Source organism: Mus musculus, chromosome 7 (genome assembly GCF_000001635.26).
Source record: "Mus musculus strain C57BL/6J chromosome 7, GRCm38.p6 C57BL/6J".
Lineage (NCBI taxonomy): Eukaryota > Metazoa > Chordata > Mammalia > Rodentia > Muridae > Mus > Mus musculus.
In genome coordinates this window covers 60,574,031-60,598,976 of record NC_000073.6, presented here as the reverse complement: position 1 = coordinate 60,598,976, position 24,946 = coordinate 60,574,031, and positions in this window count along the sequence as shown.

Sequence of the window (24,946 nt, the reverse complement as noted above, 5' to 3'; positions counted from 1 at the left end):
TCTCAGTCTCCCCTCTGCAAACCCCTCACCTCATTCCCCTCCCATTTGCCTCTAAGAGAATGCTCCTTCACCCACTCACTCCTACCTCACCCCTCTAGCATCTCCCTTTGATTGGGCAACAAACCTCCACAGGACCAAGGGTCTCCCCTCCCAATGATGCCAGATAAGTCAGTCCTCCACTAAATATATAGCCAGAGCCATGGATGACTCATGTATATTCTTTGGTTGTGTTTTAGTCCTTGGGAACTCTGAGGCATCTGGTTAGTAGATACTGTTGATCTTCCTATAGGGTTGCATTCCCCTTCAGCTCCTTCAGACCTTTCCATAACTCTTCCATTGGGGTCCCCAGTCTCACTCCAATGGTTGGCTGTAAGTATCTGCATCTGTCTTAGTCAGGTGCTGGAAGAGCATCTGAAACTGTTCAATTTCCATCACCTACTTTCCTCCTTACCATGATCCGTTTTACCAGTCACAAGAGAACTGCAGCACTTTTCTGGCCTTTTCAGGATCTGCAAACATCTGCTCCATAGACATATATTCAAACACTAATACAAGACAACAACTAATAAAAGAGAATTTTTAAAAACTCACTCTATGCAAGTGTCATACTTTTCAGAAAATTGAGTCTACATTAGCGAAAATGATTTATTTTTAGGATTTTATTAAATTTTGGAATTTATTGTTATTCAATAAATTCTGACTTTATGAATTATCAAAAATGTTTACCAATGAGTTTAGTAGTATGTTTATGGCACAGAAAAATCCTGACTATACATGCTTTTCTTACAATATGGTTCTCTCCACTTTTGTTGGAGGAAATTCATCCTCTGCAATGGTATTTCCTGAAGAAGATGATTAGAAATGCAGTGAAAATGGTTCTAGTGATATTTCTTGACAAACCATCTTTGTTTAAAACTAATAAAAAACTCAACTCACTGTAACCTCATATACATGAGTCTTACTCATGATGGATTGCATTATGCTCTATGTGAACTTCTGGTAATTCCTAATTCCTGTAAAAACAGGGCTTGGGGTACAGGCATAAGGCTGGGTTTTAGGGAAATAAACTACTAATGAAAAGGACAATAAGCTAGGATCTGCATTGTACAGATATTCTGGATTTCATATTGCCAATTGCAAATTTCCCAAAAGAAAGTATTATTTCTTGGCTAAGCAAAGAAATTAAAGATGGCTGATAGAAAAGAAATCAGCAAGATTTGACATTCGGTGATTTCAAGGCCAACCTATTTGGGGGTATTTGACAACCAACCTCTATCTAATAGGACAGCACAAAGAATTTGATATTATGTCTGTACACATTGTGTACCTGGTGAGAACTTTGGTGGAAATTTCAAGATGTTTTTGAAACCATATGATTTTTTGATTGAACATGCTACCAAAAATTTACTGTGGTTAAAAAAAGAAAACTGCATTACCATCAGAATTCTTAGTTGTCTCTTTCCTTATTCCACTTTGTCTTCAGCTTTGGCATCAGTGCTGCAGGAATTTAGATCATCTTCGACTGTGCCTTCATGTGGTGAAGAAAGCTCGCTACTCTATTGAAAATGGAACTCACATTGTTGACATTGGTTAGGACTATTGTACACAAGCCAAACTAATAAGGTCCGACAATGACATCATATACCTTAATTAGAATGTTGATCTTATCCTCTAAGACAATCAAATTGTCCCTCGCTGCCTCCTAGTACAGGCTGAGTACAGAATAGATGCAGAATATACTTAATGCTCCTGACATAGTGTTAGTCACTGGAAGTGAAATCCTCATCTCAAAGCAGCACCCCTGCCTTCCCTATGAAGCACCAAGCACCTTGGTGGCATTAGACATATAGCATTAGGATCTGACTTAAGCTGCTCTGTATAATACCTTTGTATCATTTTCCCATTGCTTTCACCACTGGAAAAAGGCTCTCTCAAAATAGCTGTCTACTTAGTTTTCACCAGCACAATGTTTTTTTTTTTTTTTTTTTTTTTTTGGTTTGGTTGCTTTTGTTTTGTTTTATTTTTTTTTCCATCTCTGTCGTGTGTCACAATCTCACCCCTTTCAATCTCTCCTTCATTCATATTGAATTTGTCATGGCTATATTATGCACTGGATATGCTAAACATTAAAACTGCCTAAATCCAGTGGAAAACTTCTCGGCCATGACCCTGGCTCAATCTCTTGTAGAGCCTTCATTTTCTCTGCAATCATGCAAGAAATATTTCTTGCTATTGGATTTTATTTGACCATCATTTGCCTTCCAGATCTCTTGAACAAAAAATAGTTTTGCTCTTTCTACTGCAGAATACATTTCTCAGTCCATCCTCATTTTCAGCTTTGAAACAATAAAGGTCATTGATCTTTGTAATTTTTATTTAGAAAATCTACCTCTTGATGACCAGTGTGGATTTGTCACAATCCGTATTAATTAGCCCTGCTTCCTCTGAGTATTCTTCTACTTTGTAGGAGTGAGGCAACTGGAAAACAGGAAGGAAAAATTGATGACCTGAAGGTTTGGTACTCGGTGATTATTTTGAGATGACTTGTGAGTAAGTTCTTCTCAGCTGATCTATTTCCTCTAGTGGCTGATATCTTCAGAATCTACTGATTCTTCAGATTTATGTTGACTAATATCTTTCTATATGTTACTCTATTTCTCTTCTCTCTCTCTCTCTCTCTCTCTCTCTCTCTCTCTCTCTCTCTCTCTCTCTCTCTCATTTCTTTTTCATTACACATATAGGCCTCTGCCTTTAAGAAGAACACATTATAATTTTTATTCAATCTCTTAGCAAATATCCTCCAGAATTCCTGTTCTTCATGAGCTACACCTTCTTTCCTGAATATAATGGAGGAAATTTCAATACCAGAGACACTAAAGTGAAACCCCTGCTTTATTGAATAATGAATGCTGGCCATTTTGGTCTAAACAATCAGTTGTGATAAAGACAGACCAGCATCAGAAGTCTCTGGGAAGTGATGCTTCAGGGTCATCATGCAGAAACTGTGTTGGAAAAATGACAAGGTCATAAGTGCGTTCCATAATGAGCTTATTAGTGACTAGATTAATCAAGTGGCACTGGATATGAAGGCATGGAGACATCATGGACAGGCACTGTGGCATGTAACCATGTGGCATGGATGGGTTTCACTACTGTTTTCAGTGAAACCCAGTTGCTTCAAGGTACCTCAGTGTTTTGGGTATGCAAGTACCAAAGAATAACCAGCAAAATTAGCAGAAGCCATGGGGTCAATGCAGTCATAACATAGAATACTAGCTCTATATTTGTTGCAGAGGGCAGAGCTAGAGGTGTTAGTTACCCAGATTCTTTAAAAGGTACCAGGAAATAATAAGTGGGTCACAGATATTAATATATCGAGGTATTAACACTGCTGAGGATTGATTTTTGCTTTGTTCACATTTTTGCTTGATAATCCTTCCTTGAAGAAAAGGAGTACTTAAAAAAACACAGAATAGACAGATGCTAGATGGGTGAGGCAGGAGTTAGTGAGTTGTAGGAGGAGCACTCTCATAGAGGCAAAGGGGAGTGGGAGAAGGGAGATGAGATGGGGGTTTGTGGAGGAGTAATGAGGAAATAGTATATCTTTTTAAATGTAAATAAATAGAATAGTTAATAAAAATATTAAAGAGAAAACATATTTTTTACAGGATCCCATTCTTCAAAATGAGATTTCAGAATTTTATAGAGAATTTGGATTTTAAAAGACATTAGTTTTTTTAAAGATACTGAATTTTTAAAACTGTTTGAAATGGCCAGGGTGTGAGACTTTGTAAGTCCTACTAGTATAGATACATTTGATATTCAACTTTTGGTAAAGAACTGACTACCACTCACAATTTTTGTGTTGATCTATATCACAAATGCAGGTCATATCATACACATAGGAAACTACAGTATCCAGAAGTTAGAGGAAGAAAAAGTTGAAGCTTAAAGTCAACCTAAGCATTTCTCAGGACAGCCTGAGTCCATTGCAGAGTAGAGGTAATATGAGATCTGTGTCATTATGTGCTGGAGAAATGTAACTTGCTTTTGATTTTATAGGAGTTACATAGAACATATTGACTTGAGGCTCAGAAGAAACTTTGAACTTTTAAACAATATTCATTCTCTGAAAGACGATGAGCTCTTTTAAAATTTTACAGTATACAGTTTTATTATAATATGGTTGTGAGACTGTGATAATAAGGTGTACAGTGTTTTGAATGAGATGCCCACTATTTGTCTCGATTTTTCATATACTTGACTCCTAGTTGATGGCTGTTTGGGGAAGATTAGAAGATGCAGCATTGCTGGACAAAAGATATCCCTGTGGATAGATTTCTATCTTTCATAAATCTCATGATGTTTCAAAGAGTTCTCTTCTTCCTCTCTGTGGTTTGAGATATAAGCTGCTACTTCAGCAACCAGCTACTTGCCACTCAAATAGAGAAAGCCTGGACATAATCTTTTGCTACTATAATTTTAACTTTATTATTTATATTTTGTTGTTAATTCAGGGTTCAAAAAATGTAATCCTGGCTGTAGTTAAACACAATATGCACTCTCTACATAAGGCTTAAATATATGTGCCATGATGCCAGGTCTTTTTCACTACACTATTAATTGTAAATATAATTAATGATTAAAGCCTAATGCACATTTAAAATGAAAAAAAAGCATTGTATATTGGCTTACATTTGTAATCATATCATTCAAGAGATATAAGCAAAATGAGTACTAAATGTTTGATACTATCCTTGGCTACAGAATGAGACTCTCTCTCAAAGTTCCAAAAATAAAGAAGGAGTGAACAAAAGGAAAAATTAAGTAAAGGAGAAGAGGAAGAACGAGAGCACTCTAATATTCAGATACAATGAAAATCTCAAGACACATGAGTTAAATCACTGTCACATGCAAACTAGAATTCTCTGGTATGTGAATGAGTGAGTTTTTGGAAAAACTGAGCCTATAAAATTAGAGTTCTCTGAAGAAAAACAAAAACAGTAAGTACACAGTAATGTACCCTGCTCTTTGGGTCAATTTTGAGATCTATTAATTTCACTTTGCTACAACTCTTCTCAGTGCCCAAGTTACATAGTCATTGAATTCAGCAATATAAGTCCTCTTCACTATATCAACATGGTAATCAGTACACAGTGGTGAAGCAGGAGTAGGTAGGGTCATTGTGATCTTTAGTTGTTTCATTCTGACTTTGCATTGATATGTGCCTGGGAACCTAAGAAAATGGGGATGGGATGTTTGTTAAGTCTTAGGAGAGTTGGATGTTACTTTGCTGTCCATGGTCTGTGGGGCCTTCTGTAGATAAGAAAGTGCAGGCCCAGAAGATTGTCTGTTTCTGAGAATAAGCTGGAGATGCTGCTCTTCTAGAGCTGTCCTGGATGTAGAGTTTGAGTAAATGCCTGGATTTTGCAAATTGCTCAAACACACATGCAAATGAACATGTGAGCATGCTCGCACGCGCGCGCGCGCACACACACACACACACACACACACACACACACACACACACCTTAAAAAATAAAGTTAAGTTGCTTTGGTAGTAAATATTTTCTAAGGTGTATACTTAAATCCATTAGGTCTTGGATGTTGAGATGAGGGGAGTTCCAAATCCAGGGAACAGGAAAGGACTATGTAACAGGTAGAAACTTAGGCTATTGATTGGCAGATGGAGTCTTTTGGTCCATGAGAAGTTGGTGTGAGTGTATTTCCTGGAGCTTATAAATTTTCAAAAGAGACGTTTGTTAACACCATGAACAGGGTTTAAACCGAGGTTAGGGAAGATAAAAACGTGGAGCACAAGGAACAAGAAGGGCTTAATCCTTCCCTCTAGGGGACTGAATATATATAATGAGAAGAATTTTTTTCCATTTTTTATTAGGTATTTAGCTCATTTACATTTCCAATGCTATACCAAAAGTCCCCCATACCCACCCACCCCCACTCCCCTACCCTCCCACTCCCCCTTTTTGGCCCTGGCATTCCCCTGTACTGGGGCATATAAAGTTTGCGTGTCCAATGGGCCTCTCTTTCCAGTGATGGCCGACTAGGCCATCTTTTGATACATATGCAGCTAGAGTCAAGAGCTCCGGGGTACTGGTTAGTTCATAATGTTGTTCCACCTATAGGGTTGCAGATCCCTTTAGCTCCTTGGCTACTTTCTCTAGCTCCTCCATTGGGAGCCCTGTGATCCATCCATTAGCTGACTATGAGCATCCACTTCTGTGTTTGCTAGGCCCCGGCATAGTCTCACAAGAGACAGCTACATCTGGGTCCTTTCAATAAAATCTTGCTAGTGTATGCAATAGTGTCAGCGTTTGGATGCTGATTATGGGGTGGATCCCTGGATATGGCATCTCTACATGGTCCATCCTTTCATCTCAGCTCCAAACTTTGTCTCTGTAACTCCTTCCATGGGTGGTTTGTTCCCAATTCTAAGGAGGGGCATAGTGTCCACACTTCAGTCTTCATTCTTCTTGAGTTTCATGTGTTTAGCAAATTGTATCTTATATCTTGGGTATCCTAGGTTTGGGGCTAATATCCACTTATCAGTGAGTACATATTGTCTAAGTTCCTTTGTGAATGTGTTACCTCACTCAGGATGATGTCGTCCAGGTCCATCCATTTGGCTAAGAATTTCATAAATTCATTCTTTTTAATATCTGAGTAGTACTCCATTGTGTAGATGTACCACATTTTCTGTATCCATTCCTCTTTTGAAGGGCATCTGGGTTCTTTCCAGCTTCTGGCTATTATAAATAAGGCTGCTATGAACATAGTGGAGCATGTGTCCTTCTTACCAGTTGGGGCATCTTCTGGATATATGCCCAGGAGAGGTATTGCAGGATCCTCTGGTAGTACTATGTCCAATTTTCTGAGGAACCACCAGACTGATTTCCAGAGTGGTTGTATGCCGCAGGCCCTCTGGTCCCTTGTGCCTGCGTAGGAAAGAGTCTCTAGAGTAGATGGGCAAGATAAGATGTAGTGACAGACAGATACACAAGAGTCGTGTTGAATCTGAATGTAATTTTCCAGTTGAGCATCAGACTTTTATAATACAGAATAAATTGCAGAACAAGGCACATTGAATTTTTCCAGGTACAAAAGGAGTGACTTCAAAAGGAACCAGATAAATGTTTACATTAGAGATTAGCACTTTCTGCCAGGCAAGCGTTTTACACTTAGAGTTAATTGCCTCAGGGTAGTTAACTCTTGACACGCCTCAAGAATAATGTAGTGTCACTGACCCCAAAATTCTCTAGGCCTCGTTAATTCTTATCTATATCTGAAGACTGTCCATTTTCAGTATAGTATACAAATTTGCTCTTGGCATGGAATGTAGTCTGTAATAAGAATTTTTATCTCAGTGAGAATTTTAGTCTCTATCTGTAAACAGCTGAGTAAAATGGCAAGTGCTTAATCGTTTACTGAATGGGTAAAGCTCCTTGCTGCTATCTGGAGTCTAAGAACACTGGGAAAAGGCTTTAGCTACGTTAGAATATAATCTTAAAAGGCATTTACTATAAGGTAAAGCTATATAGAGTGCACGTGTATCCAAACACTAGACTAAAGTGGATTTGGAAAATTAATTTTATGGGTTAGGGAAATAGCCAAAGATCCGGGAGTAAGTTTCCTTGAAACTCTTTCCTCATGAGAAAGCTTTCAGACTTTCATCTGTCAAGCTGACTCCACCAGAGTCCCTGGCAGTTGTACAAGCCTGCAATCCCACCAACAATGGAGGAGTGTTCCTCTTTCTCCACATCCACGCCAGCATTTGCTGTCACATGAATTTTTGATCTTAGCCCTTCTGACTGGTGTGAGGTGGAATCTCAGGGTTGTTTTGATTTGCATTTCCCTGATGATTAAGGATGTTGAACATTTTTTGAGGTGCTTCTCTGCCATTCGGTATTCCTCAGGTGAGAAACTTACATTTAAAAAACAATAAATATTTGATAATTTTGTAAATATGACAGTTGATCATATAAAATTATTATGAGAAGCACCTCAAGTCTATAGTTAAAAGACAACCAAAAGAAACTTAAATTTGTAACTGTGGTAGCTGATAGTGTACAATTATCATGAGAAACACTTTAAGTATATAATTAGAAGATGTTCAAAGGAAACTTAAAATTTGCACTTGTGATTATAGACTTTGTGTTAGACCAATTTATCAGGACTCCATTGATCAAAATTAGAAATTAAATTCTTAAATCTCCATATAACAGTGGAATAGTAAGGAGAAGAAATATGAAACATTTAGTCACTAGAAACTGAGTTTAATAGGAAGTTAGAAGAAGATTATCTCTGTGAAAGCTTACATCTGAACTTGTATATTCTTTATCATGAAGTCTATGAGAAAGGCAAACCTATCTCTCTTTTTGACAAAAGATCTGATAATCTTAACTTTTTAATGAGTTGACTAATGAGCTAATATGGTGGTGGATTACCTAGAGCTAAGGAAGTAGAGGTCTGTTTTCTAGCTGTCAAGATGCCATTTGTTTAGCTGTCAATGTAATAAAAAATCTGAGAAGAATAACCTATCACTTAGATGTCATATACTAATTAAACTGACAGAGGTTAGTTTATAGTCCACGACCTAAACAGTTTTCCCAGGTCCCTGTGGTCTCCATCACATTTCAGGCAGAGGTAGTCTGCCCATCAGGCCTAGACGATCAGAGGCTTTATGCTGTGGAGCAAGAATGCAGGAGCAATGACTCACTTTATCTTAGGCAATATGTGGCACTTAGTTCTCTGGGTGTCATGTATTTGTCTATAGATTGGGCTGAGCCCTTGCACCAGGCAAGGAAAGAGAACAATCTCTCACAGTGGGCATCATACCACAATCCAGGTAGAGTTACTTGTCGCTGTGTCTGTATCTTCTTGGAGACATTATCGGGGTTCACTGTTAGGATTTGGAGATCTCTGTCTGTCATAGTAAACTTAAACACTTGATGTTATATTTAGCAGCTTTCTGACAAGATTGAGTTCTAGGATCTATTGAGTATATCTGAATTAGACAATTTGGGTCTGGTTTTAATTATTTGTTCTAGGTTTTATCCAGGAAAAAATGAGAGTACATTATAACTTGATGACAGTAATGACAGCAGCAAAAACAAGGTTAAATATATATTTAAGGCAGTGATCATTAACAGTTTCATTGTTGTGAATCTTTACATCGATATTAAAATTCTTATTTACAAAGGCAGGATAGAAATGAATATAAAACTTTTTCTTAATTGTTAAGTGTCTTTGGTAACTTTAAGTCAGGATGTTCCCCTAAAAATAGATGTGAAGAAGGGACTGCCTATAGCAAAGATGTCAGATAGTCACGAGCCAGCGTACAACCAAGATAGACCTGAAGTTATAGCTCCAGCTGTGGAGGAAAATCGTGTGTTTGTTATATTCTAGAATGGAAAGACACTTACCTGTAGAAGCATGGCTATATATCAGCAGAGACAAACATACAAAGATGGAAATAGGAATGTTCTGTCTAGTAGACAAGGCATTATGTGTAGATCTCTCCCTGTTGCCACAAGCAGCCTCAACCACCGACCTGGTCCTAGCGGCATGGGCTGAGCAGCACAGTCTAAGTGGTGGATGGTGGTATCTGAGGCAGGCACATGGAGCATCTGTGCTCCTCTTTCTCCCACCGCAGCTGACTTAAAGCTGGTGCTGATTAGAATGAAAAGTAATCAGGCATAAAATATCCAAGGAGGTAGAAATTTAAGACTGCCTGTTGGAGCAAACAGCTAGTAGCAACATTTGATACAGAATGAGTTAAGTCTGAAAGAAGATCTCAGAACCACATTGTCAGAGAACAGAGGGAGAGCTAGCAGGATCAAGGAAAAAACAGTTGGGAGGAAAGGTGGGCAAAAGCCTGTACAAACAAAAACCTTCCAGTTTTCAGTACACTGGTGAGAGATGTAAACATTTTTTTTCAATGTGCAGTTAATTGGCTACTTAGAGCTATTATCTTGCAGGTATTGGGGCCAAATTTACCCTGTGAATTTGGATGCCATTAAGACCAGGGGGCATCGCAATATGGATCTTGGAAATAGCAATGAAACCATTGCCTTTAAATGAGGATAAGAGTTATTAACCTTATCACTTGAGGTGTCCCAAGGATAACTTAATAACTATAAATGAAATGAGCAGCCAGACTAGATTGTCAGGTCATCAGGAGGTAACTTGGGGGTTGAGCTGCATAGCTAGCTCCTGAGCTGTGGGGTCAGTGCCCAAGGAAGTACACTTTACCTAGGCCTAGGATTTTCCAGCATTGAGAGAGAAAAGCCATTTCAAGTAAAAAAGAATGCTTACTCAATGTTAGAGCTCCTAAAATGAGGAGTCATCCAAATAGGTAGTCATGTAGGCTATGAATACTTCTGTCTCCAAAGACACTAGAGGCGGTAGATGCAAGTTCAATAGTGGCCAGGGGCCATTTACTCTGATGTGTGTGTGTGTATGTGTGTGTGTGTGTGTGTGTGTGTGTGTGTGTGTGTGTGTGTGTGTCAGGGGTGCTTACCAATTTACCTATGATTGGATAGAGAGAAATATCAATCCAATGGCTGGAATGTCCATGAGGTGGCAGGAAATGTGAACCTGCCAGTTTGGAAATACAAATTACTGCAGCATATGAAGAGTTTTAAAACCAGGGATATATTTTTGTGGAACACAATTTGGTGTGATGGGTGCCTCAGTAGGCCCATGCTGAGGCATCCCTTCCCCAAAAGTACCAGTCATAAGATGGGTCTAGTATAGAATAGAGTTGATTTGGGGAATGGGGAGGGGAGTTGGGAATGGATTAGGGGTAGAGAAAAGAGAGAGAGAGAGAAATGATAGAGAGAGAGAGGGAGAGAGGGAGAGAGTGAGAGAGAGAGAGTGTGTGTGTGTGTGTGTGTGTGAGAGAGAGAGAGAGAGAGAGAGAGAGAGAGAGAGAGAGAGAGAGAGAGAGAGAGAGAGAGAGAGAGAAAGGTGGTTAAACAGTCCCTTTTATAGCAAAACTACCTGGCTTTAGGTAGGTGACTGATGGGCAGAACCTAGAAGGAATGCTAAAGTGCTAACACATTTGGTAGTTCCTTATGCATTTCCCTTTCCAATGTCATGTACTCTTTGACTTCCAAAAAAGATATTAATAAATCGTATTTACATTTTCTGGAAAATAATTGAGTATGAACATTTAAAATCAGAAATCATTCTACATTTTTGTTTGTACTTTCATTTTCATATTCAGCAGGCATTTAAATCACCAAGGCTTAAAGGTGCATAGAAGAGCCTGAGTGATGTTTTTTGCTTATAAATACCAAGTACTGCTCTGCAAGATTTCCAATAATTCATGTCAGAAATCTCACAACTAAATATAACTGCAAATCTGGAGATATATACAACCTTTGGCACCTATACACATATGCTCATTCTCTCTCTCTGTCTCTCTGTCTGTCTGTCTGTCTGTCTGTCTGTCTGTCTCTCTCTCTCTCTCTCTCTTCCTCTCTCTCTCTCTCTCACACACACACACACAAACACACACACACACACACACAAATACACTGGCACAGACACATAAGCACACACACACCACACAGAGGCAGAGACAGAGAGACAGAGACGGAGAGAGAGAGAGAAGTGAGACACACAAAGACAGAGAAACAGAGAGAAAAACAGACAGATGAGAGAGAAAGACACAGAGAAGATGTACATAAAAGGTTAAAAATAATGAAATCTAGGTACCATGGTGACACATGCCTTTCTTCTAGCCCTTAAGAGGCAGAAGCTGGATTAACTCTGAGTTCAAAGCAATTCTCTTCTAAAAAGTGAGGTTCCAGTCCAGCAAATTTTAATGAATAAAACACTGTTTCAAAATAAACAAATGAAAATAAATTAAAAAATATATCATAGTAACATTTATTTAAAAGCACAAGGAAAAAATTTCATCATTGAATGACAAAACAGTGCTTTTATTAAACAACAAATATTACGATCATGCTAAGGGTTTAATTTACGTGAACACATAGGAAATTTTAAAGATACACAAAATTAAGTAAACCCTGATTAATGCAGAATGTTGTTAAAGTAGCAGCTTTTAATCGATAGTGATTTCTCCTGATAGTACTACAAGTATCTACTGCATTTGGACTATCCCTAGTTTGTTTACCATTTTTCTAAATACTCTTCCTTTCCTTTGTATAGAGATATGAAGGCGAATACAATTCAATATTAGGTAGTCATCATTGCACAGAAAATACCTTGAGTATATTCCTGACCAATTTATGCAGGGGTTTATGAAGACCCTCCTCTTTCTACTGGCAATAAGACAGCTTACAGCTCATGGCCACCTGCTTTTGTCATTAGCTTTACAAAAGATTTGAATCCCTGCAGCCTGGCAAACATCCACGTATACATGATTGGAAGGCTGTGCAGGCTCTCTAAAACAGGCTGGGGGTTGGGAGTGTGATTTGTCAAGTCAGTGCAGCAGGTCCTGCTCAGAAAAGAGGCAGCCAAAGATGCCTGTCACATCCACCCTAGGAATGGTCAGCAAGGCAATACAGCAAACAAGGTCAGCTCCCACTTTGACACCTTGTTTCTTTCATAGTAGAACATGATTTGTGCACATTAAGTATTGCAAATTTGTTGGGATTAGAACATTATTCTATAGATCTCAAGTCTTTAGCTGAAGAATCCGATGAGAAAGCTATGAGATCAGGACCTGGCTTCCTTTGTCCTGTCCTGTGTGTGTTGTCTGCAGTGCCCCTCCCCTTCAGACTTCAATCTGCCCTGTCACATCAGCTCAGTTCTCTTACAAGGTGAACATTAACATTTCTAAGAGCTGACAATATTGTGGATTATTGGTGTATAGTACAAAGGGCAGTCAGAATGAAAAAAGAACATTTATATTTACAGGGATGTTTCATAAAAATAATATTCCTAAGGGAATTTAAGTCAGATTCTGCCATGCTCTGAAGGATGGGAAGGGATAAAAGCACTTGAGGGATAACATAGAGATTATCATCAGAGGGAAGACACAACAGATAATGGTAGATCCCAGTTTTGGGATGGTGTAGGGAGCCATTCCGGACTTCCTGGTCAGCAGGATGGAAGTCTGTTCCAGGTAGTAAACAAGCCCATGTTTGGTGGATGGCCCACCCTTAATCCCTGATTGGCTGAGCAAGCCTGCCCGGTGAGGTGATGTGACCTGTGGTGATTGGTGGGGGCGTGGTTGTGGCTGGAGAGAAAAACACTTGTAACTAGAGAGGCTGGGGGATTTGAAGTAAGTAGCTGCCTGAGTAAAAACTGCATTAAGAAGAACCGGTGGTTGTGTCTTTCTTGCTGGTCGAGTGGGACACGACAAATGGTGCCAAAACCCGGGACCCGAATCCCCCACCAAAGAGGTTCAGAACTTTCTGCAGTCAGTGTCTGTCGACAGGATGAGTACAGTAAGTAACTCAGTATCCCGGGATTTGGATTAGGCTCTTGGTAAAGAGACAGTGATGTTCTTGGTAAAGAGACAGTAAGGTTCTCAGTAAAGAGACAATAAGGCTCTCAGTAAAGAGACAGTAAGGTTCTCGGTAAAGAGACAATAAGGCTCTCCGGCTCTGGAGACAAGAAAGTGAAAGTAAGAGGAAAGTAAAAGTAAGAGGGTAATAGGGACAGTCTATGGGTTATTTTCTTTTTCTAGCCATTGGAGTAATTTTTCTGAGCCATTTTTGTTGCTGTGGCGTCTGTGTGGGGCGTGAAAGACTAGGTATGGGGTCATCACAGTCACACTCAATTTTTTCAGAGCTCAATGAGCTGCTAAGAGCGAAGGGCACAAAACAATATTTTTTGGGTCATATTCAAACTTCTGTATCTGCATGGAATACCCAAAATTTTGTTATCAGAAAGAAATCAGGCAAATGAAGGTTATTACAGGATCTGCAAGCTATTAATGCACAGATGCAGGTGATGGGCTCCATTCAGAGGGGTCTGTCTCTCTTATCTGCCCTGCCAGAAATGTGGCCTCTAATAGTAATTGATATTAAAGATGGTTTCTTTTCCATTCCCTTGGATTTGAAAGATAGTGTTAGATTTGCTTTTACTTTGCCCTCCTGTGATCATGAAGAGCTTGATCAAAGATTTGAGTGGGTGGTGTTGCCTCAAGGAAGGGATAAGAGTCCTACCATGAGCCAGCTTTATGTAGGAAAAGCATTGGAACCAATTAGGAAAGAATATCCCAAACTTCGCTGTGTTCATTACATCCTACTTGCAGCAAAGGAAGAAAAGTATTTGCAGGAAGCCTATGGAAAGATGGTGGAGAGTTTGAGGCAATGAGGTTTGCATATTGCACCAGAGAAAGTGCAACAAGAGAAAATAGAGTCTTGTTTAGGAGCAAGGATTGCCCCTACAGCCGTTTGGCCTCAAAAGATACAATTGAGGGTTGATTCCTTGCATACTTTGTTTCAAAGTTTAGAAGGAGACTCAGAGTTAAGTTCTGAAAGGGAATTAACACCTGAGGCTAGAAAGGCCCTTACCCTAGTGGAAGAAGAATTGATTAAAGCCCAGTTTCAGCATTGTAGAGAAGGGTTACCCATCAGTTTGATAATATTACCTACTGAGATGCAACCCACAGGATTATTGTGGCAAGAAGGTCCATTGTTATGGATCCATTCCAAAATATCTGCTGGGAGGGCATTAGATCATTACCCTACAACAGTGGCTTCTTTAGCCTTGTTGGGAATTCAGCATTGTTTACAATATTTTGGTATAAAACCCAGCTCTATTGTAATCCCCTATGATAGGTATCAGCAAAAGGTCCTAACAGAAAATATTGATGAGTGGGCTACTTTAGCCTGTATTAATGAGGGTTCATTTGATAATCATTATCCCAAACATCCGTTAATGACATTTTTTAAGGAACATCCAGTCATTTTCCCTCAAGTGGTGAGGAAAACACCCATTAAGGATGCAGTTAACATGTTTACTGATGGATCAAAAACTGGATATAGAGTATATATGGTAGAGGGAAAAGATCCTGTGGTCAGGCAGTATTATCCCTGTACTCCGCAGATGGTAGAATTACAAATAGTTATTGAGGTCATTAAGGATTGTGATTTTCCTTTTAATGTAGTTAATTTTGTTTTATCCCTAGAAGTGGCAGGCCCAATAAAAGCTCATAGGACCATCCAAGCCTTAGCCTTACAATTACAAAAGTTGCTGTGTGAAAGACGCCAACCATTATATATTGGACATATCCATGCCCGTAGTGGGCTTCCAGGAACCTTAAGTAGGGGAAATGATATTGTGGATAATTGTACTCGTATGGAGTTCATATTTTTAGCATCCCCTATGGAGTTAGCCTCACAATTTCATTCTAAATTTCATGTTAATTCTAAAACTCTGCAGAGAAAATTTGGAATCTCTAGAGCACAAGCTCAGGATGTAGTCACTACCTGTGGACATTGCCTTGAGTTTCAACGCCCACCTTCTTATGGAATGAACCCTAGAGGATTGCTCCCTCTGTAGGTGTGGCAGATGGATGTGACATATTTTTCAGAATTTGGCAAATTGAAATACATTCATGTATCCATTGACACATGTTCAGGAAAGGTTTATGCATCTCCCATGGCAGGAGAAAAGGCCTCCCATGTTATACAGCATTGTTTGGAAGCCTGGGCAGCTTGGGGTAAGCCCCAACAACTTAAAACAGACAATGGCCCTGCATATACTGCCAAAACCCTGGTGTCTTTTTGTCAACAGATGGAAGTACAAGTTAAACACGGCATACCATATAATCCTCAAGGCCAGGGAATCATTGAACGAGCACATAGAACCTTAAAAGAATTATTAATAAAACAAAAAGGGGGAATAGGCTATGGCCATACCACAAAGATAAGAATTTTTTTACAATTGGATAAGGAAGGTCGCTCTGCTGCTGAACGACATGCAAATACCAGCTCCAGTAAAGTGGGGTATGCTAAATGGAAGGATGTGATTACAGGATCATGGAATGGTCCATATCCTGTGTTAGCCTGGGGGGAGAGGGTCTGTTTGCATGTTTCCACAGAATCGCACAGAGCCAGTGTGGGTTCCGGTGCGGCTAGTGTGAAGCTGTCAAAATGAAGAAGCTGATTTTGCTGGTGATGAGCACGTGTCTGCCCCTAATGGGTGCGGAACCCAGATGGGGAATACTGTCTGTAAAATTTTGATGGCAAGATGAATGAGCTTCGGTCGGTGATTGTCACCATGAGTTCTACCTGAGTGGATCCTGGCTTGGCATCAGCAAAGAATAGACTGGGACAGGTGCCTTTGCTATGGCTCTTGTTTTAGCATGCATGTTGTGTGTATGGTGTATGTGTCGGTTGCGGAATGCCCAGGTCCACACTGCCGCCATGGTGGTGCAAGCTTTTGCCACAGTGGAAGCAGGGAGTCACCTCAGATTTGGCTTGCTACCATGAAGAGTGAACAATGAAGCCATCGCTCCATAGGGTTGTATGTCTAAGCACTGCACAGAGGTTAGTCTGGAAGCTGTTTGACAATCTCTGGGAGGTATGTCTGATTGCATGAGGGCTGAGTGTCCTAGTGTCCTTCCCCCAGGAAAAAACGGCACGGGAGCAGGTCAGGATTGCTCTGGGTAAAAACCTGTGAGCCTAAGAGTCAAACCTGTACATGGCCCCTATTTCTGCACACTGGGGATCAGAACTCTATCTTCACCCTCAGAGCTTGTTCAAAAAAATATAAAAGGGGGAATTGTAGGGAGCCATTCCGGACTTCCTGGTCAGCAGGATGGAAGTCTGTTCCAGGTAGTAAACAAGCCCATGTTTGGTGGATGTCCCGCCCTTAATCCCTGATTGGTTGAGCAAGCATGCCTGGTGAAGGGTTTTGACCTGTGGTGATTGGTGGGGACGTGGTTGTGGCTGGAGAGAAAAACACTTGTAACTAGAGAGGCTGGGGGATTTGAAGTAAGTAGCTGCCTGAGTAAAAACTGCATTAAGAAGAACCGGTGGTTGTGTCTTTCTTGCTGGTCGAATGGGACGGGACAGGATGGAAAGGATGATAAGGTACATATGACTTTTTTTTTTTTGTAATTTAATAGTTTAATAATATAAATGAGAAACACGCAATGTTTTATTTATATCAGGTCAAACATGGAATTCTTTTTTAAATTAGGTCTTTTCCTCGTTTACATTTTCAATGCTATCCCAAAGGTCCCCTGTACCCAACCCCCCCAATCCCCTACCCACCCACTCCCCCTTTTTGTCCCTGGCGTTCCCCTGTACTGGGGCATAAAAAGTTTGCAAGTCCAATGGGCCTCTCTTTGCAGTGATGGCCGACTAGGCCATCTTTTGATACATATGCATCTAAAGACAAGAGCTCCCGGGTACTGGTTAGTTCATATTGTTGTTCCACCTATAGGGTTGCAGTTCCCTTTAGCTCCTTGGGTAATTTCTCTAGCTCCTCCATTAGGGGCCGTGTGACCCATCAAATAGCTGACTGTGATCATCCACTTCTGTGTTTGCTAGGCCCCGGCATAGTCTCACAAGAGAGACCTATATCTGGGTCCTTTCAGCAAAATCTTGCTAGTGTATGCAATGGTGTCAGCATTTGGAAGCTGATTATGGGATGGATCCCTGCATATGGCAATCACTAGATGGTCCATCCTTTAGTCACAGCTCCAAATTTTGTCTCTGTAACTCCTTCTATGGGTGTTTTGTTCCCACTTCTAAGAAAGGGTAAAGTGTCCACACTTTGGTCTTCGTTCTTCTTGAATTTCATGCGTTTGGCAAGTTGTATCTTATATCTTGGAACTGGAGGGTATGATCCTGTGTGAAGTAACCCAATCACAAAGGAACTCGCACAATATGTACTCACTGATAACTGGATATTAGTCCAGAAACATATGACTTTTGACACTATAATACCTATAACACAGGAACGGAGAGTCCAACGTGGCTTTAAGAAAGAGTAGTGGAGAGTAAATTCAGGTGTGTGAACTATCAACATATGAAAACATGGGGTATCTTTCACACACATGCACACGCACACACACACACACACACACACACACACACACACGTATACAGTGGTACAGAATGAACCTTTTTTTCTGTGATTCATAATGTAATATAATTTGAATGTTTACAGTCCTTTAGTGTCTTTAGATATTTATTTATTTATTATCATTACTATTTTTATTTTGTTATGTTGTTGAGATTAAACAATAAACTAGTGAATTAGTAAGAACTTTCTTTGAATATATAATCTATTTTTTTTATTTTGCTTTGTCCCCTGATTTGATTGAAGTTTATAAGATATTCAAAATAGCATGGTGATTTTTTGTTCATTTTCTATCAGATAAATAAGGAAAGAGTGTGTGTTGTTTTTGTTTTCGTTTGTTTGTTTATTTGCAGGTGTTTTTGTAGGTGTATTTTGTTTTTCATTATAAAATGGTGTTGTATTTTATTTTTATTGAAAATTAATTTTAATACAATAAATTATAGTTTTCTCTTTTTCCTTCTCCTCCAAGTTCCTCCCTACCTCCCTTTCCTTCTAGGTCTAATCCCTTTCTGTCTTTCATTAGAAAAGCACATCCAAATGATAGCAACTAAACATAGCAAAATGAAATATAATAAAATAAACCAAAAACATAATGTTGTGGGTGGAGAATGCAACGTGACAGAAGGAAAAGTAGCACAGGAGCAGGCACAAGCATAAAAGACACATTGGTTAACACATTCAGGAATCCCACAAAAACACTAAACTGAATGTTATCCCATATATACAGAGAACCCAATGCAGTCTATTGTAGGGTCATGAACAGAGCGGTACAAAGAGCTATGTCCTTTGACAGGTATCATATATTTTTGTATGTGTGTATGTGTATATGTATGTATGTATGTATGCATGCAATTTATGAATACATATAATTTATATATACATAAATAATAATTTACATAATATGAATATTATGTATATTACAAATAGCAATGTAACAATGTTATGTATAACAATATTTATATATATTTATATAATGTAAATAATACTTTGTCTATGATTTCTTTCTCAAACTATTTATTACATAAACATGATATTTCAGGTTTTTTATCCTGGAATTTTGCTGGATGTGATTATTAGCATTATGCAGTTTCTGGTGGCATAATTAGCAATATTTTTACTTATAGAATCATATCATATTTAAATTATAATTAATTGACTTCGGCTTTTCCTACTCCTATCGCCTTTATATCTTTCACTCTTGTTGCTTACCTAAGACTCCTAATACTGTACTGAATAAGACAGGAAGTTTGACCTTCCTTGTCTTGTTGCTGATTTTAATGAAAGTGCTTTGAGTTTCTAATCATTTACTAGGATGCTAGCTCTGAGTTTGATTTTCATTGTTTATTATACTGAAATATACTCTCTTCATCATTATCAATGACCACATTTCTAAGGAAACTGGACACTTGATATCTTAGTAGTATTCATTACTATAGAAATGTCTATAGGTAGGGTTGGAATATTTAAAGCACCTTCATCCTTCTCTTTTGAATTTGCTCTTGATCTTCTTGCGGGATATACATTTAACCATAACTTCTGGAGGTCATGTTTAACAGTCATATCATTTATAGAGAAAATATTTCTGAGTACTTCTGCAATCCTGTAGCTTTCATTTAGATTCCACAACTTTTTCCTTAATATTGTTTGACCCCAGTACAGGTTGTTTTAGATGTCCGAACTATGACTGAATAATGACAGTTCCTTATTCTTAGTATTTTAAGTAGTTATTCACCTTTGTGCTGTTCAACACCAACTCTAATAAGAGTCTAATCTACTCAAAGAATCACCAGCATGTAACTATGGAAATAAACAGAAATATTTAAATGGGAGTTTGACAAAATGACCAGTTAGAAGAATAAAATTAGTATGTTCTCTGCTAAGATCTACAAATTCCTTCCGCATGTTTGATGCCAGCGTCTGCAGTATCATTCCTAAATTCTCTCCTGAAGAAAAGGCATTGATTTCTAATCAAGAATGTGGATGATTGCTTGGCTCTGGGACTCCACGGAGGGCAGGCTGCACGGGTGAGGGTGTGGAATACAGAGGCCAGCCATTTCTGGGACAGGCGAGAGCCACAGAGCTTCTGAGGCGGCTCCATCTTCGGCCCCAGAAAACCGGCCACCTTCCTGGTGAGAGCACAGGGGTCCGCCCGGCCCGAGAGGTTTCTGCCTCAGGCCCCAGTGGGAGCCTCCTTGGCTCGGGGACTCCGTGGAGGGCAGGCTGCACGGGTGAGGGTGTGGAATACAGAGGCCAGCCATGTCTGGGACAGACAAGAGCCAGAGAACTTCTTAGGCGGCGCCATCTTCGGCTCCAGACAACCGGCCACCTTCCTGGCCAAAGCAACACAGCTTCTGGGAAAGATCCTGTTTTGGGCCTTCATCTTCAGCCAGGAGGAGATCCAAACACCAGATAACTGTGCACCTTCCCTGAAAGAGGAGAGTTTGTCTGCAGAGACTGCTCTGACCACTGAAACTCAGAGGAGAGAGCTAGTCTCCCACGTCTGCTGATAGAGGGTAACAAAATCAACAGAGGAACAATCTCTAAACAAAGACAACTATAACAACTAACTCCAGAGATTGCCAGATGGCGAAAGGTAAATGTAAGAATCCTACTAACAGAAACCAGGACCACTCACCATCATCAGAACCCAGAATGCCCACTTCGCCCAGTCCAGGGCACCCTAACACAACTGAAAAGGTAGACCTGGATTTCAATGCATATCTCATGATGATGGTAGAGAACATAAAGAAGGAATTTAATAACTCACAGAAAGAAATAAAGGAGAACACTGCTAAAGAGTTACAAGTCCTTAAAGTAAAACAGGAAAACACAACCAAACAGTTAGAAGTCCTTATAGAAAAACAGGAAAAAAAATCCAAACAGGTGATGGAAATGAACAAAACCATACTAGACCTAAAAAGGGAAGTAGACACAATAAAGAAAACCCAAAGTGAGGCAACGCTGGAGATAGAAACCCTAGGAAAGAAATCTGGAACCATAGATGCAAGCATCAGCAACAGAATACAAGAGATGGAAGAGAGAATCTCAGGTGCAGAAGATTCCATTGAGAACATCGGCACAACAATCAAAGAAAATGGAAAATGCAAAAAGATCCTAACTCAAAACATCCAGGAAATCCAGGACACAATGAGAAGACCAAACCTACGGATAATAGGAGTGGATGAGAATGAAGATTTTCAACTTAAAGGGCCGGCAAATATCTTCAACAAAATTATAGAAGAAAACTTCCCAAATCTAAAGAAAGACATGCCCATGAACATACAAGAAGCCTACAGAACTCCAAATAGACTGGACCAGAAAAGATATTCCTCCCGACACATAATAATCAGAACATCGAATGCACTAAATAAAGATAGAATACTAAAAGCAGTAACGGAAAAAGGTCAAGTAACATATAAAGGCAAGCCTATCAGAATTACACCAGATTTTTCACCAGAGACTACGAAAGCCAGAAGAGCCTGGACAGATGTTATACAGACACTAAGAGAACACAAATTCCAGCCCAGACTACTATAACCAGCCAAACTCTCAATTACCATAGATGGAGAAACCAAAGTATTCCATGACAAAACTAAATTAAACCCATTATCTCTCCACGAATCCAGCCCTTCAAAGGATAATAACAGAAAAAACCAATACAAGGATGGGAACCACGCCCTAGAAAAAAACAAGAAGATAATCCCTCAACAAAACTAAAAGAAGACAGCCACAAGAACAGAATGCCAAACTTAACAACAAAAATAACAGGAAGCAACAATTACTTTTACTTAATATCTCTTAATATCAATGGTCTCAACTCCCCAATAAAAAGACATAGACTAACAAACTGGCTACACAAACAAGACCCAACCTTTTGCTGCTTACAGGAAACTCATCTCAGAGAAAAAGATAGACACTACCTCAGAATGAAAGGCTGCAAAACAATTTTCCAAGCAAATGGTATGAAGAAACAAGCTGGAGTAGCCATCCTAATATCTGATAAGATTGACTTCCAACCCAAAGTCATCAAAAAAGACAAGGAGGGGCACTTCATACTCATCAAAGGTAAAATCCTCCAAGAGGAACTCTCAATTCTGAATATCTATGCTCCAAATACAAGGGCAACCACATTCATTAAAGAAACTTTAGTAAAGCTCAAAGCACACATTGCACCTCATACAATAATAGTGGGAGACTTCAACACACCACTTTCACCAATGGACAGATCATGGAAACAGAAACTAAACAGGGATACAGTGAAACTAACAGAAGTGATGAAACAAAGGGACTTAACAGATATCTACAGAACATTTTATCCTAAAACAAAAGGATATACCTTCTTCTCAGCACCTCATGGTAGCTTCTCTAAAATTGACCACATAATTGGTCACAAAACAAGCCTCAACATATACAAAAATAATGAAATTGTCCCATATATCCTATCAGATCACCATGGACTAAGGCTGATCTTCAATAACAAAATAAGTAATAGAAAGCCAACATTCACGTGGAAACTGAACAACACTTTTCCTAAATGATGCCTTGGTCAAAAAGGAATAAAGAAAGAAATTAAGGACTTTTTGGAGTTTAATGAAAATGAAGCCACAACATACCCAAACTTATGGGACACAATGAAAGCATTCCTAAGAGGAAAACTCATAGCTCTGAGTGCCTCCAAAAAGAAACTAGAGAGAGCACACATTAGCAGCTTTACAACACACCTAAAAGGTCTAGAAGAAAAGGAAGCAAATTCACCCAAGAGGAGTAGAAGGCAGGAAATAATCAAACTCATGGGTGAAATCAACAAAGTGGAAACAAGAAGAACTATTCAAAGAATTAACCAAATGAGGAGTTGGTTCTTTGAGAAAATCAACAAGATAGATAAACCCTTGGCTAGACTCACTAGAGCGCACAGGGAGAAAATCCTAATTAACAAAATCAGAAATGAAAAGGGAGACATAACAACTGATCCTGAAGAAATCCAAAACACCATCAGATCCTTCTACAAAAGGATAAAAAGGATACTCAACAAAACTGGAAAACCTGGACGAAATGGATAAATTTCTGGACAGATACCAGGTACCAAAGTTGAATCAGGATCAAGTTGACCATCTAAACTGTCCCATATCCCCTAAAGAAATAGCAGCAGTTGTTAATAGTCTCCCAGCCAAAAAAAGCCGAGGACCAGATGGGTTTAGTGCAGACTTCTATCAGACCTTCAAAGAAGACCTAATTCCAGTTCTTCACAAACTATTACACAAAATAAAAACGGAAGGTACTCTACCCAACTCATTCTATGAAGCCACAATGACTCTGATAACTAAACCACAAAAGGACCCAACAAAGATAGAGAACTTCAGACCAATTTCCCTTATGAATATCAATGCAAAAATCCTCAATAAAGTTCTTGCTAACTGAATCCAAGAACACATCAAAACAATCATCCATCCTGACCAAGTAGGTTTCATCCCAGGGATGCAGGGATGGTTTAATATACAGAAATCCATCAATGTAATCCAGTATATAAACAAACTCAAATACAAAAACCACATGATCATCTCGTTAGAGGCTGAGAAAGCATTTGACAAAATCCAACACCCATTCATGATAAAAGTCTTGGAAAGATCAGGAATTCAAGGCCCATACCTAAACATGATAAAAGCAATCTACAGCAAACCAATAGCCAACATCAAAGTAAACGGTGAGAAGCTGGAAGCAATCCCACTAAAATCAGAGACTAGACAAGGCTGTCAACTCTCGCCCTACCTATTCAACATTGTACTTGAAATCCTAGCTAGAGCAATTAGACAACAAAAGGAGATCAAGGGGATACAAATTGGAAAGGAAGAAGTCAAAATATCACTTTTTGCAGATGATATGATAGTATATATAAGTGACCCTAAAAATTCCACCAGAGAAATGCTAAGCCTGATAAACAGCTTCAATGAAGTAGCTGGATATAAAATTAACTCAAACAAGTCAATGACCTTTCTGTACACAAAGGATAAACAGGCTGAGAAAGAAATTAGGGAAACAACACCCTTCTCAATAGTCACAAATTATATAAAATACCTTGGCGTGACAGTAACTAGGGAAGTGAAAGATATGTATGATAAGAACTTCAAGTCTCTAAAGAAAGATATTAAAGAAGATCTCAGAAGATGGAAAGATCTCCCATGCTCATGGATTGGCAGGATCAACATTGTAAAAATGGCTATCTTGCCAAAAGCAATCTACAGATTCAATGCAATCCCCATCAAAATTCCAACTCAATTCTTCAAGGAATTAGAAAGGGCAATCTACAGATTCATCTGGAATAACAAAAAACAGAGGATAGCAAAAACTCTTCTCAAGGATAAAAGAACCTCTGGTGGAATCACCATGCCGGACCTAAAACTGTACTACAGAGTAATTGTGATCAAAACTGCATGGTACTGGTATAGTGACAGACAAGGGAGCTAAAACCATCCAGTGGATAAAAGACAGCATTTTCAACAAATGGTGCTGGCACAACTGGCGGTTATCATGTAGAAGAATGCGAATTGATCCATTTCTATCTCCTTGTACTAAGGTCAAATCTAAGTGGATTAAGGAACTCCACATAAAACCAGAGACACTGAAACGTATAGAGGAGAAAGTAGGGAAAAGCCTCGAAGATATGGATACAGGAGAAAAATTCCGGAATAGAATAGCAATGGCTTGTGCTGTAAGATCAAGAATCGATAAATGGGACCTCATAAAATTGCGAAGCTTCTGCAAAGCAAAAGACACTGTCAATAAGACAAAAAGGCCACCAACAGATTGGAAAAGGATCTTTACCTATCCCAAATCAGATAGGGGACTAATATCCAATATATATAAAGAACTCAAGAAGGTGGACTCCAGAAAATCAAATAACCCCATT